We start from the raw sequence: 21,928 nt of genomic DNA on the forward strand, positions 1-21,928 counted from the left end.
GTCTGGCCTACTCCCTAGTAATATGAAATTGTTTCCTCAGCATATGTGTAGATTGATGAAAGTTTCCATGTGACTTCTGAGTTTCACAAAATGTTAAGGTTTAAGGGCAGTGGGTAGAGCACTGGACCAGGAGTCAGGAGGACCTGAGCTCAAATCCAGCCTCAGACACTTAATAATTACCTAAGTTACTTAACCCCATTGCCTAAAATAAAAAAAAAAGTTAAGGTTAACAAACTATCAGCAACTGAATTCCCTTCAGTAATTGGTCCAGGTAAATTAGGATGTGAGGGAATATGCATTATAAAATTTTTCTCATGTTTTGATCTTAAGGCATTTTGTAAAGCCTGGAATAATTGAGCTATCTCTTCTGTTGATCCCTTATCAGAACTGTTTCAATATTTTTTACTACTCTACTGCATATTGACTATCTGATACAATATTGACAGGGTTTTTAACCTCATGACATACATATAATATCACATACAATTCATTCTTTTGTGTAGAATCAAAAGGTGTGTGTGAATAATCCTCTTTCTGTTATCCTGAGGGACATAATAAGAAGCTAAATAATTTTTTGTAGCATCTGTAAAGACTGTGATTGTGCCTTGTGTAGGTAAACTATTTATTTTTTTTGTGATAATCCAGGAGTGTCTGAGCATGAATGTTGCCAATTTCAAAGTCTGATTACAATCTATAATTCCTGGAGACATTGCTAAAAGAATTTGCCACTCAATATTTTCCCTGATTAAATCATCTATTTGATTTGTAGAGTATCCTATGTGTGTATAAATAAGATATGTGCCTGTTAATTGTATATCTCTTTTAACAGCTTTTCTAATTAATATAGCTACCATATCTAGATAAGTATGTACCCATTTCCTAGGTTGATAAGGTAAAAATATTCATTCAATAACATCATCTTGTTGATGAAGGCATCCCATAGGAGTTTCTGGTGTATTCATAACTATAATTTCATATGCTCTATGAGGATCCCATCTCTGTAATTGTGCCTTCTGTATTTTTTCTTGAACCAGCTGAAGCTGCTTTTCAGTTTTTATAGTAAGACTCCTAGGAGAATTTAAATCAGAATCTACTTTTAAAGTATCATATAAATCAGAAAAATCATGATTTGGGATTCCTATTATAGTTCTTAGCCAATTAATACCTCCCATTAATTTTTGAGTCATTAAGAGCCTGCAGTTTATCTCGTCTTAATTGCAGTTTTTGTGTCTTTACCATATCTGGCCCCACTTTATATTTGAGATAAAAATATGTATTTGTATTTTTTCAGGAGCAATTACTAAATTCCATAACTCCAATTCTTGTCTGACTTCATCTAGAATTCTCTGTAGTCTCTGTATGTCTTTATGGGTACAGAGAATGTCATCCACATAGTGGATGATATATGCTTCAGAATATTTTTGCCTAATTGGTTCCAAAGCCATACTCACATGTTTTTGACATGAAGTTGGGCTATTTTTCATGCCCTTTGGTAAAACTTTCCACTGATATTTATCATATGGTTTTTAAAAAAAATTTATATTGGGTACCGAAAATGCAAAATACAGTTCCTAGGTTGCATTCTTATAGTGTCAAAACAATCTTTCAAAACTATAACCCACAATGGCCAGTCCTTATGTATCAGGTTAGGTGACAGAAGATCCAGTTGCAAAGAACCCATAGTTTCCATACCTTCATTTACCTTTCTAAGATCTGGAGGCATTCTCCATTTTCCTGATTTCTTTTTAATGACAAATACTGGTGAATTTATATGGGCTATTAGATGTTTCTATATGCCCAAGATCTAATTGTTTCTTTATGATATCTTGTAAGGCCACCAGTTTTTCAGTAGAAAGGGGCCATTGCTCCACCCATGTAGGGGATAGATTTTTCCATGTTATGGAGTCAGCATGTTTTAATTGGGGGAGCAACTGATGTGCAATGTGGCCCTTGCTAAAAATGGGACTTTATAGACACTCTCATATCCTGTAAAATATCTTGTCCCTAAAGTGCAGTAGGGTGAGTATATAACGCATAAGGTTTTCCCTCTACTTTCTAAGTTAACCAATGGGAACTAATCGAAGGTGGTTGGACTGACCCCACACCCCACATATCAGTGTTACTGACTTGTGTTGGCCACTGAGGAGGCCATTGACCCTGATTGATTACTGATTTGTCTGCCCCCATATCAATGATGTTTCTTATAATTCTTTCATTTACATTTAAAATTAATACAAGTCTATTATCCTCAGTGACTTGCTGTACCCAAAAAGTATCTATGGAGGAATGTGGTTAGCATTTGGCTTAATTACTAATGCCTGCAATAATGTATCACGCAAAGTGAAAAATAGACTTTTTTCAGTGTATAACTGTAACAATGGGGCTATCTAGGTTATTATGTATTATGTGTGGTGGGATTTTCAGGTGTGTGAAGGGTGCCAATAGACCAGGAAGGACCAATACTATACTTCCTAGATCAAGCTTTGGAAGGGGTTGCATTTTAGTCTTTCCAGCCTCTCGAAGTGAAAGACTCTGTTCCTATACTTTTTTTTTTGCAAGGCAAATGGGGTTAAGTGGCTTGCCCAAGGCCACACAGCTAGGTAATTATTAAGTGTCTGAGACCAGATTTGAACGCAGGTACTCCTGACTCCAGGGCCAGTGCTTTATCCACTACACCACCTAGCCGCCCCCTTGTTGTGGCATATTAATATTATTCCCCCCCCCCCCCCCAGCCTGACACTATTGCTGTGGGGGCAGTCCCTTACCTAGAAGTGTGGCTGCCACTGGGCTTGTGAGTTGACAAGGCATGTAATTTAGTTTTGGGATTCCTTCTGACATTTCAGTGTCCCCATCAGTCCAAAGCTGCTATGCCATCAAAATCAAGCTTTTTCTGATCAGAGATTTTCCAGCTATGAGATTCCCTTGAGAATGTAAGGAAAAAGTCACTCTCAAAGGTTGTTCCATTCTTAACCCAGCAATCCTACTCCCAGACATATCTACCTCAGGGGAATCTCTCCAAGATTGTACCTCTGTGGTAGATGGGTCTAAGAGGCCCCACAGGGACCTTTCTGACACCCCCTCAGCCCTATAAACACTGGCTATATTTTATATACTGATAGTTCCTCTTTTATGAGGCATGGCCTTGGATACATGAGTGCTGTTGAGGTTTATGTCCACATAAACAGCCTCTTTGCCATCCAATCTCAAAGTCTGGCCACTATAGGGTCTCTGTATTATCTCTGATCAGCTTCCTTGCTGGGTTGAAGACTGTGCTGCTTCTAAGGCACTGTGAGTTTTGTTGGTAAAATTATTCTTAACAAATCTGTGTTCTGCTTTAGCTTCCTTCTTGTTTTGACTCAGATAAACAGTCTAATTTCATTGATATGGTCCTCTCCCAAATTTATTCTCATCTCAGGGTGACTCCTGGGTTTCATAATTCTTATCACTTCCACATCTGGTTGAACTTATGAACCAAAAACTTTAGGACTCTGATTGGTAAATTATTTCCTGAAATGGATCTTAAATGACCTCATGTACTTCTCTTTTGTTCTATCTTTTTTAATAGGCTATCTCTTCTTTTGAAATGCTTTTTGGCCACCCCCCCCCATATGTGGGGTTTAAAATTGTCCCACCTACTGACTAAGAGACTGAGGCAGAGCTTGGATCCAGTGTCACTCTATTAAAGGGTCCATGGTACCATCTAATGATGTGGACTTCAGACCTTCTTCACAATCTGAGATGCCCTCTCTTTCTTGGGCCCTTCATTTAAAGGGGTTGGTATCTAGACATTCAAGAATGGTTTTCTCAAATCCAGAATAATTCCACTGGTTGCCATATGATGCACAGGCTTGAATAAGCAAATAATATTGTCAGCAGGTTCATGAGTTGGGTGAGACAGGAAAGGTCTTTGCTGACTAAATGATCATAAGATAGATGGGCTGCTTCTTTGATTAGGCAAGAGAAGATGGTACAAACAATACAGACTGGCTAAGTGGTCATAAGATGATCATATGTTGGACAAGAGAGAATGGTCTGGAGGTACAAAAATAAATTGGAGGACTTTCCATGAGGTTGAGTCACTTCTGCCACCTTAGACTTTGTCACAAAGACAAGAAAAAACAAGGGTGAAGGATCTCTAGGTAGCTTCCTATGAATATGCAGATGATCTTACAATATCAGGTTTATTGATACTTATTAGAATAGAGTGGAGGTCCAAATTTCTTTTCTCTCATATAAAAGTGAGCTCTTGCTGCCTGCTATGTGTTTAATTATAAGGAGGAGGTAACTCTCCTATTACATCAATACTTCTTATATTCAGAATTACAAAAGAGACTGAGAAAACTTCATGAAATGGGAGTTGAAGTGCAGACTGGGTCTTTGGACCTTTTGATACATGATATTCATCCTTAAATAAGGCCTATATCAAGAATTCGCAGTGGAGCAACAGACGTTAGCCAGCTTGGGAAGGCCCATTCCAAATACTACTTATTACCCTGATTACAATCAAGGTTGGGGAAGGAGGATTCCTGGATACATTCCTCCCATGTAAGACCTGCTCCTAATATTATTTCCTGATCTTTTCTTTGTTATCTTTCCATAATTCTTCTTGTTACTCTTTCCTTCACAGTCCATTCTTCTCAGGGGGATTGGAAAATGGTTAATGCCATAACAAACTACATAGTGAGGTAGGGCAAGCTTTGCATCACCTTAAAGCTATTGGACTTCATGGTCATTGGATGTGTCATCACATACACCATGGGGACCCTGATCTCTGGGAATTGTCCTTGTCACAGAGAATGATCCAATTCCACATGCAAGGTCTGAATTTCCCTCATCCTTGACAGGGAACTTTGCAGTTGTAGCTTTAGCTTGGAAGTCCCAAGTAGAAGGCTGATAAATGCCCTGCCCTAGATAAATAACTTCTAGCTCCCTAAAGAATAACTACATTTCATTTAAGATCATTGTTCCTGGAACTATTGTCAAAGAACAATATGCCAAAACCTGAACAGCTTTGGTAGCTGTTGGTACACCTCTACCACCTTTTCCCATTTGTATTCCTCAGGACCTGACTTTTCCCAAGTTCAATGCTCAGGACTGACCTCATAATGTTTTTCTCAAATCTCGCTGACAATAGGAACTGAATTCTTTTCCCACTACATATAATAGAGAACCTAGCCATTTAGATAGATCTCTAACCTTGAGTCCCATCTGAGGATCCATTTCTTTTGATATCCATTATTCAGATGGGAGCATCCATTGGGTCAAACACTACAAAATAAACAGAAAGATTGGCCCTTTTGAATAAGAGGCCAAACACTTTTAGGAGAATTCTTTGTGATCTCTTGGTTTCCTTTATTGTGGAGAAGATTTTAAGATAAGACTATTGTTCATTTAAACACACATCTAAACCCTAAAACCAACTATAAAACATTTTTTAAAAATATTAAATTTATCATTTTTACCAGTTGAGAGTGTTTGTGCATTTTCTCATATTGGCTAGGATCAATTAAATTTCTTCTCACAGGTTTAGCTACCCAAACTTAAGAAAAGGATAAAAGAAGCTTTCTATCTTCCAGGCTCATTGGGATAGGCACATTCTCTCTTGATATTAGATATCCCTTGAGGAACACTTGGATTCTAGTGCTGATTGAAATTTACTTAGTCCCAGATCAGTGAGTGGATGGTTAAGAGAATGCTATTATTGATGTAATAGGAGGGTTACCATATACAATACACAAGGTGTTGAAGTGTCCAACAAACACAGACATGACCATATATGCACAAATCTCCTCAAAATACTTGAGAGATCTGGCTTTTCTCTCAAATGGTCGGATTACATGAGGCCAATAGGAGGTTAGCAAGAACAGGCCAGTACTTCTCCTCTGAACTGTTTTCTATAAAGGTTTAAAAAGTTCCTTCACCTTAATGTTCTTCTTGTTGTTCTGTTGTGGTGAGTTTTAATGATCTCATTTGGAGTTTTCTTGGCAAAGATATTGAAGAAGTTTGTCATTTCTTCTTCTAACACAGAATCGATGGAGTTCCTTCAAAAGCTCTATATCTAGAATCCAAATTCAATAGGAGGCAGTGAGAGTGCTTCCAGTCCACCATTAGGGTGGACTGATCACTTCAGGGGATAAACCAAGAAGACTGTCCTTTTATCATTCTTTTAAAGAAAGGGTTTTTTCCCCCCTTCACCTATCACCTACTTTTTCTAGGAATAAGGAAAAGATTTCAGGGAAAATATTTTAAAATATTTCTTCTAAAACAAATAGGAAAGAGTTATGTTGTAAAGAGTTTTTTTTTTTGTTTAGGTTTTTTTGCAAGGCAAATGGGGTTAAGTGGCTTGCCCAAGGCCACACAGCTAGGTAATTATTAAGTGTCTGAAACTAGATTTGAACCCAGGTACTCCTGGCTCCAAGGCCGGTGCTTTATCCACTATGCCACCTAGCTGCCCCCATTGTAAAGAGTTTTAAATGTGAGAAAGGACACTATTTGCTACACTATGAGTGTAGCAAAAAGATACTGGAATTTATTGAATAGGATGTGACATGCCTTGATTTAGACATTGAAAAAATCATTTTGGCTGTTATGAAAGGATAGCTAGGAATGGGAAGCTATGGGGACCAAATTTGAAGGCTATTAAAACAGTCAAATGATAGCAACCCAAGGGAAGAAGTACAAGCTGTCAAATAGTCAAATCAAAAACAACAAAAAACCTCCAAAACAGGTTGTTTGTTAGCAAACATGAATGAAGTGCCAGGTAATTACAAAAACAAAGAAAGAGAGTCCCGGCCTGCCTGAGGTTTACATTCTAACATGCTAAGGATAGAGGGAAGCTGAATAGGGTGGGGATAGTCAAAGGTCCTCAGCATGAGGGATATGGGAGAAGAAAGTCAAAGCACAACCTGAAAAGGAATGAGACTTGATTGTCCTGAGTGTCCTCGTTCAGTGCAGGTTGTGAGAGAAGAGAGTAGAGGAAGAGAGAGAGAGAGAGAGAGAGAGAGAGAGAGAGAGAGAGAGAGAGAGAGAGAGAGAGACAGAGAGAGAGATGGAGAAAGAGAGAGAGAAGAGGGGGAGATAGAGACAGAGACAGTATCCCAAAATATATAAATTCCAGGACTGAAGTAAGAATTCCTAATGAAGAGTTGAGGCTTGACAAAGAAGATCTGGAGTATAGACTAGCAATGAAGGACAATCCTAATTACTAAGAATTAGAGAAATTCCTCTGAGACTCAGTGGATCTCTTAATATTTTGAGCATCCTTAGATCTCTTATCTTTTGAGCCTCTTGAATCCCCATAAAATCTCAGATCTCTCAGGAACCATTGAGATTACCTTGTTCAATGCATACCTGAACAAGAATCCCTCTCATGAGCTGAACTTTGCCTTCAAATAACCTGAGTGCCCTAGGATTCCTGAACCTGCTGAAACTCCTTATTAATTTGAATGATAAATCCACAGCCTCCGAGTTTTCTAGTCCTCTAAAATGTCTGACTCCAGTGTCTTCAGAACTTTCTAGAAACTTTGATCTTCTTCAGTATTGTAAGCCTTGTGAGCAGATCTATTCTTTGAAGCAGCCAAGAATAGTGGAAAGAAAATTAGATTTTGAAGTCAGAGGATTGCCTTTGCTTTCTATCTATCTATCACTTGTTCCATTATTCTAAGTAATATTTAGCTGCACAGAATTTAAAAGGGGAATAATATAAAACTATGTGTAGAAGAATGAGAAATCCACATTTTCCTTATTTCTCCCTATCAGTGAAAAAGAGGGAGAAGAAAGGAATCTTCAACTCTGTTTCTTGGAGATTTTCTCTGCTGTATTCCTTATTCTTCTTCCCCTTTGGGCAAAAGGGTTAGAATGAAATTCAAATTTGAGGATTAGACATCATTCATGAAGCTAGACTGTTGTTCAGTCACTCCCAGGAAGGTTTTGTTATCTTCTCCAGTCAAAGTGGGTCTTCTGATGAAGCTTAGTTTCCATTTGAACAAAGTGAAGAATTCACAGACTCATTGACCCAGTTATGGGGGACAGATAAGTTTATTTACACTTGAGTGAAGGTAGCTTTTCTAAGAGGTCTTGAGTTCTAGGAAAGAACTAGCCAGGAAATGGAATAGGGTAAAGCTTTTTAAAGGAAAAGATAAACAAGGAAGGGTGAACTGTGAGGGATTGGGGAGGGCTTAGGGAAGGATGCTTAGGGAAAGATTTGTGTGGTTTAGAGAATTTATACCAGTAATAGTCAAGATGGGGCAGTTAGGTGGTGCAGTGGATAGAGCACTTGCCCTGGAGTCAGGAGTACCTGAGTTCAATTCAGATCCCAGACACTTAATAATTACCTAGTTGTGTGGCCTTGAGCAAATCACTTAACCCCATTGCCTTGCAAAAAAAAAAAACTGTCTGAGTATATAGTCCTCTAAATTCCATGCACTTGAGACCCCTTACCCATTTCCCCTCTTCCTCCTTATCCCTTTCCTTGATTATGTTCCTATTGAACTTTTGTATAATTTGTAAAACAAACTTTGTGTATGTATTTGATTGACCGTTAGGTAGAAAAAGTTCCTGCACACTGCTTACCCCATGTTTTCATTCTCGTTTCTTTTATCTCATAAACATGACAAAATAGAACAAAACTTTATCTAGGCAAATCTCTTAACCATGTTTGTATTAGTTCTTCCCATGCAAAATGAGCTAGAGAAGGAAATGGCAAACCACTCCAGTGTCTTTGCCAAGAAAACTTCAGAGGAGGTCATAAAGAGTTGGAAAAGACTGAAAGGGTATGACTTGCCCAGGGTCACATAGATAGTGTCTGATATCATATTTGAACTCAAGACTTCCTGCTTTGAGACCCAGAGCTCTTTTTTTTTCTTCACCACTTTTTATGGTGCTCTTCTCTTCTTTTGGGCTCAACTCTTGGGATTCTCTTACCTCATAGTATTTCTCCATAGTATTCAGATCTCTCTTCTGTTTTCTTATATCTACAACCTCAGTTTCTGGTTTGTGATTTTCTACCAGCATCAAGCTCTGTTCTTGCTTGTATCCTCCATAGGGTGAACAGGCCATTTGTTCCCTTTCCCTCTGTAGTCCAGATGCTGCTTTCAGGGTTCTATAATCATGGATGCCATTGCTGAGAATGAGCCCCACATTCTGCTGTAATCACTGTCTTCTGCCTCCATCTCCTGGAATCTCAAGGCAGGTCCTGACCAGCTCTCTCCTTTTTTCCTGCTCTTTTTTTGCAATTTCCAACTAAGAGCTCAATCTCTCTCTCTCTCTCTCTCTCTCTCTCTCTCTCTCTCTCTCTCTCTCTCTCTCTCTCTCTGCAAGGCAATGGGGTTAAGTCACTTGCTACATAATTATTAAGGCCAGATGTGAATTCAAGTCCTGATTCCAGGGCTGGTGCTCTATTCACTGTGCCACCTAACTGCCCCAATACATTCTCTTGTTGAAGCTTCTCTGACATGTTGGTTTGTGCTGTTGTTAGTGATCCTGGCTACTTCCTTCCCTGACACCCCCACTCCCATCCCCAATATGCTGGGCAATGGCTTATTCCCATTTCCTACTATGCCTTTTGCAGAGACACTGGATTTGTACCTATGAGGCCCTAGGGAGAAGCACACTACCAAATCCGGTTTCCTTGCAAAGTGGGCTAGAGTAAAAATGGTCCTTCTAGTTGTGTTGTATATATGTCTATATTCCAGAGGATTACTAAATGATATGCTTAAAAGATTTATAAGAATTAGATCAATGGAATTACTTCTGGTTGTAAAGAGTTACCAATTTAGATTTGCCTGTTAAAAAAAAGAAAACAGAACTTCCTCTTGGATCTTGCATAACTTATTTTGCATTACGACAAATTGGGATTAGGGTGAAAAATGATTTTTAAAAAATCTCCTTGTTATGAATATATATTTTTTGTGGTTCAAAGTTCCATGCTGTGTGTTGGAACCAATCATGTTTCAATATAAAATTATAATCCAGCATAAAAAGAAAAAAATCCACTAGATCTAGTCATTGTGTGTGTGTGTGTGTATCTATCTATCTATCTATCTATCTATCTATCTATCTATCTATCTATATATATATATATCTGCTAAGTGACAGAGAGGAGTCAAGAATAGTAAGGAGATTCTGAACAATATCTTATTCTAGCCTTTATTGTGCTTTCAACAGACCTTTCAGTTCCCATTTACCAGTCAGTCTGGAGACTTTAAATGAAAAGATGACAAAATTAGGTGACCTGGAAGGCCTTAGCCCTCAAAATAATCACTTTGATAGGAAGGGGAAGAGATGAATCCATGAGAACAATTTGGATGCTACTCAAATAGACCAGACAATGGGTGATGAACTAGGACAGTAGATGTACAAGGGGGAGAAGGGGACTTATCTGAGAGAAACTGGTGTTATAAATGGCTCATGAATGTTTAGTCTAGAGTGATTAAAATGATCTTTTATTAAGACATCTTTGCAAGGACAGGCCACCTCTCTCAATGGGGAAGAGCCCCGAAATCCTGAAATGTTAGATCTTATATGCACTATGAAGGGCTTTGTTCCTGCCCCTTCATGCCAATCATTGGCTGGTGTCCCAAATATAATTGATACATTTGTCCCCATGGATTTTCCCCTCCCAGCTTATTATACTAAAGATCAAGAACAGTTACCTCCTTCAGCATGTTCAAAGGAGAAGGATGTAGACCCTAATTTAACTCAGAACTAGGTGGGGCAGGCCTGGCCTAATCTCAGTTTTGGATCAAGTTGAAGCTAAGTCTTTTGTCTGAACTCACATATCTGCCCATAGGCACCAATACAGGCAGACCCCAGTCTTTGTAATGTAAACTAACAATTTCCCTTCACTTTCTCATGGGACCCAAACACCTCCATATTCCTCACATCTAGGAGGAAGAATCCACTATATTATGCAAGTTGAGTGGGTACAAGGAGTGAGTGACTGTGAAGAGGTGAGGATGACACTGAGCTTGTGAACTTGGGTCACTGGCAGAGTGGTGGTATCTTCAACAGAAAACAATGTGAGATCAGAAGACAGATGGGTCTAGAATAATGAGGGCAGTTTTAAAAAGACTGAGTTTGGGCCAGATGACCCAGATGATGGTGGCAAGGGTGGTTCTGGCCCCGGTCATGACTGGATGGCTGTTGCCACTGGTAGCAGGGACTGCAGCTAGGCCTGGCTCCTGGGCTCTCCCTACCTCAGGATGGTAAGTTCACATTTTTGCTGCCTGCTAGGCATGGGCAATGCTTCTACCAGCCCACATCAGCCAATGCCATCCTGGAGGTTGAGTATTAGGTCATTGGAGGTGTGGGGCTAGATATGGACTTCTCTCCGAGGAGCCCTCAGGGTGGGCTGATGGTTAGTGAGTACCACAAATGTGATGGGGTACACACGGGGGAGCCCACAGACTTGGAAGACTACAAGCTGTGTTTTGACAATTCCTTCAGCACAATTTGGAGAATCTAGTGCTCTTTGAGCTCATATTAGACAGTATACTAGATGAGGAAGATAGTGATGGTGATGATGACTGGACTGCTATGGTGGAACCTGAAGAACTGTTTGACATTAAGATTTAGGACAGGCTGAAGTGAAGTATCCAGGTACTGACTCTGTGAAGGGCTTCTGAGGCAGGAGAGCAACTTGGAGAGGGGCAACTTCTGGTCTGCTATGATGTGGGCCTGCCTATTAGTGGCTCTGCCCTAAGTGTGCATGCCCAAAGGCCTTTTCCTGGACCAGCCAGCCCTGAAGAGGGGTCGCTTTGGGAGGGAATGAGGGCAGGGAGATTGAGGGAGACTCTCCTGCTTAGGGTTATTCATAGCTCTGAGTTTAAAAATAAAGGAATTTCCTTGGAGAAGCAGTTTAAAACTGATCAAGGAGTTAGGAGAAGCCTGGAGTGCTGGCCCCTCCCTTTGTTGAGGACAAAGGAATTATTTTTTCTGTGTAGAAAGATGGGATCAGGTACTTAAATCCAAGGCTTCTTAGGAGTCCCTTCTATCCTCTGGAGTTTAGGATATTTCAAACCTAAGTTGGAACAGAATCAGAAGCCAGAGCATAGAAGCATTGGGATGGTGTGGGGATGCAGTTTGAGACGTATGGTCCTAGAGGGGATGAGTCATATCAGAGGTGCAGACTTTTGGCTCCACTCCTGAAGAAAGCAAGAGAGTTGGGGTGAAATCTATTGTTCCAAAACTGCCAATAGAATAAAGTTTATCCCCTCCCTCCAGGTAAGTCTTATCCATTGGGGGACAACCTCCCCTCCCCATCTTACCCCATCCATGTGTTCTTGCTAGCCTAGGTGTTTTCAGGTCTCATTCTCTAGACTCCAGGCTGAGTCCCCTCCCAGAATGGTCATATGACCTTTCTCTTTTATTTCATTCCTTCAAATAACAGCTGCTCAGACACAATTAGTGGGGCACCAGCCCCACCAAGAGCTTTTGATGAAACTCGGATTCTGACATTGTTTGCCCAGGAATATCAAGTTATTGGAAACAGGATGGATTCTGGTCCTGTTTGCAGTAGGGGCTGCAGGATGGGGTGGGGGAAGCTCTGGCTCATGGCCTGTTAAAAAGGCCAACATCACCAGTCTGGCTGCACCCCCAACCAGAGGACTGATCCACATACAGAGAGATCTGTGTTCATGGAAGTTATCTTCAAACCAAAAGACCCTTGGAGGAAGGAACTTCAGTCTCCCAGGAACAGTGATGGCTCCCACCAGCAGAAGCAGTTTCCTGACCTGCACCTCAGGGAGCACCAAGCACAACTTGGAAGATCAGCAGGAAGACCTCTGCCAGGGCGAGTGTGAAGTCCAGGCCTCAGCACAGCCACAGCACTCAGTGCAGTCCAGGAACTCAGTGCAGCCCAGATCCCAGGAAACAGAAGCAGGCTGGTGAAGCCACCCAGAAAGAGCCTCCAGGCAGCTACACACCCTGAGTGCTCAGCTCAGGGAAGGTAAGGGAGTGGAGGGAGACTGCTGAGGTCTGTCCTCTGTCCTTGGAACAGGACTCTGGGGCTTTGACTATATTCAGACCCTGGTCACAGTCTAGGTGCCCCCCCCCCAACAGTCTCTGGGGCAGAGGGGTGAGCTATGGTCATTCACAGACCAGGAGAGCAGTCAGAGCCTCACACACTGAGGTCCTTGTCGGGGAATGTCCCAATAATACTCAAAAGCTCAGGAAGCACCCCCAAACCAGGCACAGGCTGGGGAAATGAGTAAACAGAAAAAAAAGGAACCTGACTATAGACAATTACTTTGGTCCCATGGAAGACAAAACCACACAATCAGATGAGAAAGTCCAAGTTTCTGCATCTAAAGACTCCAAGAATTAGAGAAGTTGGGCTCAGGCTATGATAGAGCTCAAAAAAGATTTTGAAAATCAAGTAAGGGAGATAGAAGAAAAATTGGGAAAAGAAATGAGAGAGAAGCAGAAAAAAAACATGAAAATGAAGTCAGTAGTTTAGTCAAAAAGATCCAAAAAATGCTGAAGAAAATAATATGTTAAAAACTAGCTTAGGTCAAATGGATAAAACAATTAAAAAAAGTTATTGAGGAGAAGAATGCTTTAAAAAGCAGAATTGTCCAGATGGAAAAGAAGATAAGAAAGCTCTTTGAGGAAAACAAATCCTTCAGATGTGGAATGAAGCTAAAGGAAGCTGGTGATTTTATGAGAAATCAAGACACTATAATTCAACACCAAAAGAATAAAAAATTAGAAGAAAATGTGAAATATCTCATTGAAAAAACAACTGATCTGGAAAACAGATTTAGGAAAGATAATTTAAAAATTATTGGATTACCTGAAAGTCATGATCAGGAAAAGAGCCTTGACTTCATTTTTAGAGAATTTCTATGGGAAAATTGTCCTGATATACTAGAAGCAGAGGGCAAAATAGAAATTGAAAGAATCCACAGATCTTCCCCAGAAAGAGATCCCCAAACACCAACCCCCAGGAATATTATAGCCAAGTTCCAGAATTTCCAAGTCAAAGAGAAAATATTACAAGCAGCCAGAAGGACACAATTCAAATATTGTGGAACTGCAGTCAGGTTCACACAGGACTTAGCAGCAACTACATTAAGGGCTTTTAATATAATATTCCAGAAGGCTAAAGAGCTTGTAATGCAACTAAGTATCAACTACTCAGCAAAACTGAACATCCTTTTCCAGGGGAAAAGATGAACTTTCAATGAAATAGGAGAATTTCAAATGTTCCTGTTGAAATGACCAGAGCTGAACAGAAAGTTTGACCTTCAAGTACAGGACTCAGGTGAAGCATAAAGAGTGGAGGAGAAGGGTAGGTTATGAAGGACTTAATGATGATGAACTGCATGTATTCCTGTATGGAAAGATGATAATAGTCATCTGTACCTTCTCATTTAATAGAGCAGGTAGAAGGAACTTTTATAGATGAGGCATAGGAGAGAAAAGACAAGGCACAATCATTCTTGAAGGAACTGAAGGAGATGCAGGCAGCAGGTAAAAGCCACCAAGAGGAGATTGTGAGGAATAAAGAAGAGGAGCTGAGGCAGGCCATGGAGATATCACCCAAGTATTGACCAATCTCTAAGAAACCCTTAACAGAGGTCATAGAAAATATGACGAGACACCTCAGTCTCATGGAAGGCACACCCTCCCATAGGGGAGATCTTCCTGACAGGGAGCACCTCAGAAAAGTGTCAAGTGACCTAGCCCTACAGGGGATTTTCCAAACCAATCACCCTGGGGATCTTTTGGAGAAGAGAGAACTTCTCGGTCTCCCAGAGGACTTCTATCTATTGAGCCCAGCACAGGTAACAAGGATGGAAACAAAGGAGTTTTTGTCATCTCATGAAGAGTTCATGTTTACCCAAAGTATGGAAAAATTGGGTTTCAGTGTTAGCTTCTTGGCCAAGGGTGGAGGCTGGGGATTTAACCTGGAAGCTAGCACCAAATTATATGAGTTCTTCTGACTTTTGGAAGATCCATAAGTCACACTCTGAGCACACTTACAGCTGTACCACCAAGTTTAGCTATATCCCACTGGCCTCCTGCCACTTTGCATGGTATCAGCTCCATCTTTCCAGGTCAGCTTTGCAGGAGTTAAAGCAGCTAGAAGAACTTTTGAGCAACTCCAATCATGAAGAAATTCAGAAACTTCTGAAGCAGATGTGAGGCATTTTTCCAAAAGTTTGGACCTCATGTGAATCAGGGTCCACTGCACTTGGGAGGCATATTCTGGTGGAAAGCTGTAGCTGAGGGCTTCAAGTCATAGTTGCTGCAGGATGTGAAGCAACAAGCCTCAGAGGCCCTCGATGTGAACATTGGAGACAGCTACAGTGGTTTTGGGGTGACAACTGCAGCCACAAGAAATGTGTCACACTCCCAGTCTCAAAAGGCTCCTCATAATATAAGTTCTACTAATTTGCAGGCAAGATTCCAAATGTCTGTATCCCAAACAGGAGGCCCTCCAGAAGTGAATTCTCTCCCACAGTGGAAAGCTGGTCTTGTGCTCAATAACCACATCTGGTGTGTCATTGACAGAGGTTATCAGATAGTGCCTGTCTGGGACATAATTCTAACCATAGACAAGATTTTCAGGATCCTCTTCGAGTGATTCACTGTCTCATAGACATGTATACAGTCCTGACTGACTGATGTGCAAGGACCCAGGATGGAGAGGAGATACTGAGTACAGTGGAGGAAGCTAAGTATTTTGTAGGAGAAGTGAAATTCTGGAAAATCACTGAACCTGAGGAGAAACTGCAGAAACTGATTGCCTTTATGCAAAACCCTGAGTGAGAAAACCAGGAACTATAATAACTGGATTAATATCTGTCTCAAAGACTCTTCTCTGTAGCAGTTCTTGGTTGATATTTTGGATTTTTATAAGGACTTCCCAGTTCATGACACCAAATTTATTAAATCCCAGTTGTCTAGCCTTCTGTATCCTCATGTCTATCAAGTGAAAGACTTCCCGAAGAGTCACTTAATTATGCAGTGGGTTTTCCATTTGGTGAAGGAGCAAGAAGATATCTGTGTCACAGAGTTTGCTGATTTCATTCAGCTCTTAGAAAAGGCAAAGAATGAGTTTCTTGAAATAAAGCAGTAAGAGTTCTTCACAAAGCTGGAAGAAATTCAAAGGAAGACTACTTATAAGATCAGTTCATCTCTCAGTTTCTATTTGAAGGCCTTGAAACAAGCAGAAAACACAGGCACACATCTCTTGATACTTTCCATTGCAGCTGCTGTAGGATACAAGGAGGAAAATCAAAACTTTCACTGTCTCCTAGGATGTGAAGAATTAAATTTCCTGTTATGTGAAATGAAATAAGCCCATGAAAAATGCCAGGACCTCAATAAAGAATGTGGCTACAGTGCTCAAGCATTCCTACTCTTCAGAGGGCTCACAGTAACTTCTGGAACTACTGCTGTATCTGTGGAAGAAAAGAAGCAATGTTTGAACCCTATGCAATCTCACATGGGGCAGTCATTGTCCAAAGAAGTGCTTCATGTCCTCTTGAAACCCAGTGCTGCTCATGATTGGAAAACTCTGGAGAAAGACCCGAATTTCCTCATCATTGGAGATTACAAGGCTACAGTGAACCCTATACAGATGGATCAAGTGAAAAAAGAACTGGAAAAATTCTCTCTGAGAAAGAAAATGCCATGTGAACCAGAAACATGCACCATTAAAGAGCATGAAGTAATAAATAATTCCAACTTTCTAGATTTAGCCAAGAGGCTTGATCTAGATCATTTCTATCCAAGAAAGATGGGTCGAGCAGATTTCTATCTAATTTACGAGGCCTCTGTTCATGACAGTCAGCCAGATTAAGAGAAACAATTGCCATTTTATTTCCTCCAGAAACTGTTGATGCTGGATTATCGACTGAGATACTTGGTCTGTAAAGATGATGGAGACACACTGACTTTGACAGATCTTGAGGATGATACTTCAGATCCTTATGATGGGTTGTTTCATGGTAATGATACACCCTCTCTCCTCTTGTCCACAGGCCAGCGTCACATTCACTCAATGGACACCCAGATGATGATTTTTCATTGTGCAGATGATTTCATTACACAGTACATTTCAAACAAACTTTCCATTTGTCAATTTTCTCTCCTCTTTGTGGTACCAAATCCTTGTACTTCAATCATAGAATTCGCCTGCTGGTCTCTCAGCCAAATCAAGAGAAGCTGGAGACAAGTGGAGAAATCAGAGGGAGAAGATTCAGTCATTAATTTTAATAACCAACTCATCTCCCAGGTACCCATTCCCATTGTGTCCTTTATAAGAACTGTGAATTCTGTTTCTTTTTCCAAATCTTAGATCTTGAACTCTCTGCTGAGTAAGCACAAACATGATGCTTTTTTCCACTATCACTGCCAAGGTAGTAAATCCTGCCTCCTAATGGGAGGTATGATAGAAATCTCCTGGCTCTATCCTGGTGGGGAGAGATGAGGACAGATTAGAAAGGGGTGTTGCCTTTACCAATCTCCATAGAGATGCCAAAGATTATGAGACACAGCTCATATTTCTGCAGGCTATTGCTTCAATCATAGTTGTCCTTGTGTCTGCTTCTGATACAAATGAGTGGACCACCAAAATGTTCCGGGACCTGTGGAAGTCAACCAAACCTTTGATTTGTTTAATTGTTGACAGAGACATGACTATAGAAAAAGAATTTGGTCAGAAAGTGAAGATTGGGATTAGGAATAGAAATGAGGCTGAATTAATGGATAAACTCACAAGTGTCATAAATCGCTTGCTGAAGTTTTCAGGTCCCTATCTCAGTCTGGAAGACTGTGCTGAAATTGCTCATCAGCATGGCTTTCTTGTAGATGTGGATAGGAAGGAATGTCAGGAAGCTAAGGGAAAGGCACAGGCTTTGATTGCTCTTGTGAAAGAGATGAAATTGTCTGAAATGAAAGAGAATTTACTACTCCTTCAAGGAGAACTTTGGCACAAATGGTGTAAGAAAGATAAGGAGCTTTATCACTTGCAAGAGAAGGGGAACTGCAGTTTTGAACAGCATAAAAGTGAGATTGAGAAAGAGAAGCAATTTATAAGGGAAACTCAGCTAAAAAGGGCATTTCCTTTCAATGACTTGATGCGATCTGTGCTTGAAATTCTCCAGTTCCACTCAGAGAAAGACAATAGCACTGAACTGTACTTCCTATGGTGGCTGAGTACATTTATGGACAACCTAACTAGAGATCACCTGGAAAAATTCTCTAAGAGGTACAAACAGTTGTGCTCTGTGGTAATGGAAGAAGACCAAAAAGGATCAAAGAGTGGCCAACAAATGGAACTGGAAGCTGTGTCCAAGGAGATCAGGGATTGCTCATTGGGTATTGAACATCTGCTGAGAGAGGTCAGCCAGGTCTATGAAGCTTTGGAGGAATTTTCATTACAAAGGGACACTGTGTTCCTCTCCCTTCCTCAAATTACTGCTGACCTGATAGTTTCTGGATACCCTCTTGAGTTGATGGATGGGGTTGCTTCCTATGTAGCCCTGAAGTGGATAGCAGTTGTTTTTGACAGATTAATTGTAAAAATTGGAGACAAAAGCTCTTCATTCTGTGTTCTTGGCCTCCAAAGCACAGGGAAATCGAACCTGCTGAATGCTATGTTTGACCTTCAGTTTAATGTCAGTGCAGGGCAATGCACTTGAGGAGCTTACATGCAGTTGCTAAAGGTGGAGGAGACACTTTAGGAAGAGTTGGGGTTTGCCTTTGTCCTTTTGGTTGACATGGAAGGACTCTGGGCTCCAGAACTTACCAACAAATCACAGAATTGAGATAATGAGCTGGGAACTTTTGTTATTGGACTTGCAAATCTGACCTTAATCAATATATTTGGAGAGAATCTTTCAGAAATGCAAGATATTTTGCAAATTGCTGTGCAGTCCTTTCTGAGAGTGAAACAAGTGAACATTTCCCTAAGCTCTTTGTGCATCAGAATGTGGGGGAAATCACTGCCAAAGATCAAAACATGGAAGAAGAAGATTGCAGCAGAGATTGGATGAAATGGCAGTCACAGCTGCAGGTCAGGAACAGTACTCAAATATTAGTTGCTTCAATGATGTCATTCGGTTCGATGTAAACACTCATGTACATTACTTTGTTTATCTATGGGAAGGGGAATCCCCCAATGGCCCCTCCCAATCCCAGTTATAGCCACAATATCCAGGAACTAAAAAGAAGAATTCTCTTAACTTCCAAAAAAGAATCCAAAGGCAGCATCCTGAGGATGTCTGAACTGAAAGTCTGGATTAATGATTTGTGGAAAGCCTTGGTAAATGAAAACTTTATCTTCAGCTTTAGGAATACCAGGGAAGTTATGGCTGTGATCAAGCTTGATACAATATATAGCAACTGGACTTGGAATCTAAGAAGTCATGTGTTGAGTTTGCAGAACCAACTGACCAATCAGATTCAGAATGGGGAAATTCAGGATCTCCAAAGAAGTTCTATTGAGGCTAAGGTTGTAGAAAAATATGAAGGCATCAAGCAAGAACTCCAAAGATATTTTGAGGAAGATCAAGAGAATGAAATTCTGACCCAGTGGAAGGGCAAGTTTGAGAACAAATTAAGAGATCTTAAAGAGACACTTGTTTCAGAAAGCATTAGAAAGTCCAATGATTTCCTAAGTACTAGAAAAAGGCAACATAAACTGGAGATCAAGAAATTTGAATATGAACAAAACTGTTGCTAATAAGCAAAAATATGGCTCTGTCAATGGGTAGAGAAATAAGTGAGGTGGAGTTGAGAGAGAAATTCAGTCAAATTTGGACAAAGTGGGTCTATGAAGTACCTTCAAATTTCCGTCCTGCTGAAGAACCCAATATTGATGTGGACTTGGAGAATGTCTTTCTGGAACATTTTAAACAGGAGTGTAATATAGCAGACAAACTTTGGAATTATTCCAGATGTAAAGAATTTATCATTGATTATGACAAACATGTTACAATGAAGAAGAAATTACATATTTACAGACCCTCCATAGCAGAGAGTAACAGGACCACCATAAAGGTAACTTCTCAAAACTTTATCTTGTTGGTCTCCAAAACTATTAAATCTAAGTTGAAAATGGGAATGGATTATAATATGAATTATTACCATGAAATACTTCAATTGATAGAGACCACCACCGAGTCCGCATTTGAAGAGGCAAGGTACACATTTACAAATGAATATAAAATGGATTTGTCCTTATATTTATGCTATAGAGCAGCAGATAATTTTAAGTACATTCACACAGCATTCAAGAGAGCACAGGATCCTGCCACATATCTAGAAAACAAGAGAGGATTTTTTCACGAGTTTTAAGATTTCTTGCCAAGGTGCAACCTCTGTCACAGCATTTGCTGACTTCCTGTGGTGTAAGCTCACTGATTCCCTACCAATAGCTATCTGGACAAAGATAGGCCTTGATCTTGCTGGGGAGATTAGGGCTAACTGTCCTGCTTTCAATGGAAACTGATCTATCCTAGAGAAACATGTTCTCATCTCTCTGGTTAAGGAAGACTTTTCAATTATTGGGAATACATTTATAGACCAGAACAATTTTTTAAGAATTATATTGAGAAAGAAATCCAAGCTTACTGTCTAAGTACAGGAAATGAGAAATTGAAGAAATTTTTATATAACAGTTTAGAATTTTTTAAGAATGTTATCCTCTCTGCTATTCAGAAGTCAAGTCTGGTGGCTAAGGAACAAAACAATTCTGCATCTGTGTGGCTAGACACATTGTGTAATCACCTTGTGTGTCATTTGACCCTCCCAAGAGGGTCAAAGCATTGAACACCAGGAGATAACTGACACTGAATTCCTCAAGGAAGCCATGAATGAAAACTTGGAAACCAGAATCCAAAAGGTAGGAGAAGCCTGTGAACTTACAATTATAGGGGAAGTTGTACCTAAGATTCATGCCATGCTGTCTGATAAGCTTAGTGGGTGCTGGAATCAATGTCCCTTTTGCAAAACAATTTGTACAAATACAGTCATAGATCACCAAGAGGATCACAGTGTTCCTTTTCATAGTTCTAAGCTTATCAGAGGCTTTAGGTGGCACAAGACTGATGAATTTGCAATTGATTTCTTTACCAGCTCTGTGGCAAGTGACACTTACTTTGTTCTTGATTTCGAAAGGTTTATCCCATTTAAGAATTTTCGACAGGAGGGTGATGAATATGCCACATGGAACATCTCTCCAGACACATCTGCCCAGTCATACTGGAAATGGTTTGTGTGTCACTTCAGGTCAGAAATAGAAGCTCATTACAATATCAGATCTGAGGGCAGAGGTCAGATACCTGATGCATGGTTCAGTATCAACAATCAAGATGTATTGAATGACCTGAATAAATAATAATTCTCAGTGACATTAAGATGCCTGAATGTAGAGCATTTGAAAACATATTCTCTCAGAGGTGATTTTCAAAATAGGAATGTTGGAGGTAGAGGGCTACCAGACTTATTTTTAATATAATTATAGTAATCATCAAAATTCTATGTCACTGATTACAAAAAAATTAAAATTAGACTTAGTGAATAGACAAGATAATGGAGAACCAGAAACACTTGGCTTTAATCTCACAATTTTCAATAAGCAGGAGTATAAAATATTTATGGAAGAATTCCTGTTTTGAAGAATTTTTGGAAAAATATCAAAAGGAGATTCATAAAAATTAGTTTTAGAGTACCAAATATGAGTGAAAGTAAAAATGGATATGTAACCTTAATGATAAATGGTTACAGTAATATAACATTAGAAAAGTTACCTTTCTTATCCATGAGAAGTACAATTTTTAAACACAGGAATGAAATGGAATGTTGAAAAACAGATTTTATAAAATTGAAAATATTTTATGTAAGAAAAATTAGCCTAACTAAAATAAGAAGAGGAAGGGTCAAATGGGGGGAAAATTGCCACCAAATATCTCCA

General features: G+C 39.9%; 2 pseudogenes; both read left to right on the plus strand.

The window, feature by feature from the left end:
* The first annotated feature begins 10,986 nt into the window (after positions 1-10,986).
* LOC141508030 (transmembrane emp24 domain-containing protein 1 pseudogene) lies at positions 10,987-11,770 on the plus strand (annotated as a pseudogene).
* A 304-nt stretch (positions 11,771-12,074) lies between these two features.
* Positions 12,075-21,352, plus strand: LOC141508038 (interferon-induced very large GTPase 1-like; annotated as a pseudogene).
* Positions 21,353-21,928: the final 576 nt, after the last annotated feature.

Source organism: Macrotis lagotis, chromosome 1 (genome assembly GCF_037893015.1).
Source record: "Macrotis lagotis isolate mMagLag1 chromosome 1, bilby.v1.9.chrom.fasta, whole genome shotgun sequence".
Lineage (NCBI taxonomy): Eukaryota > Metazoa > Chordata > Mammalia > Peramelemorphia > Peramelidae > Macrotis > Macrotis lagotis.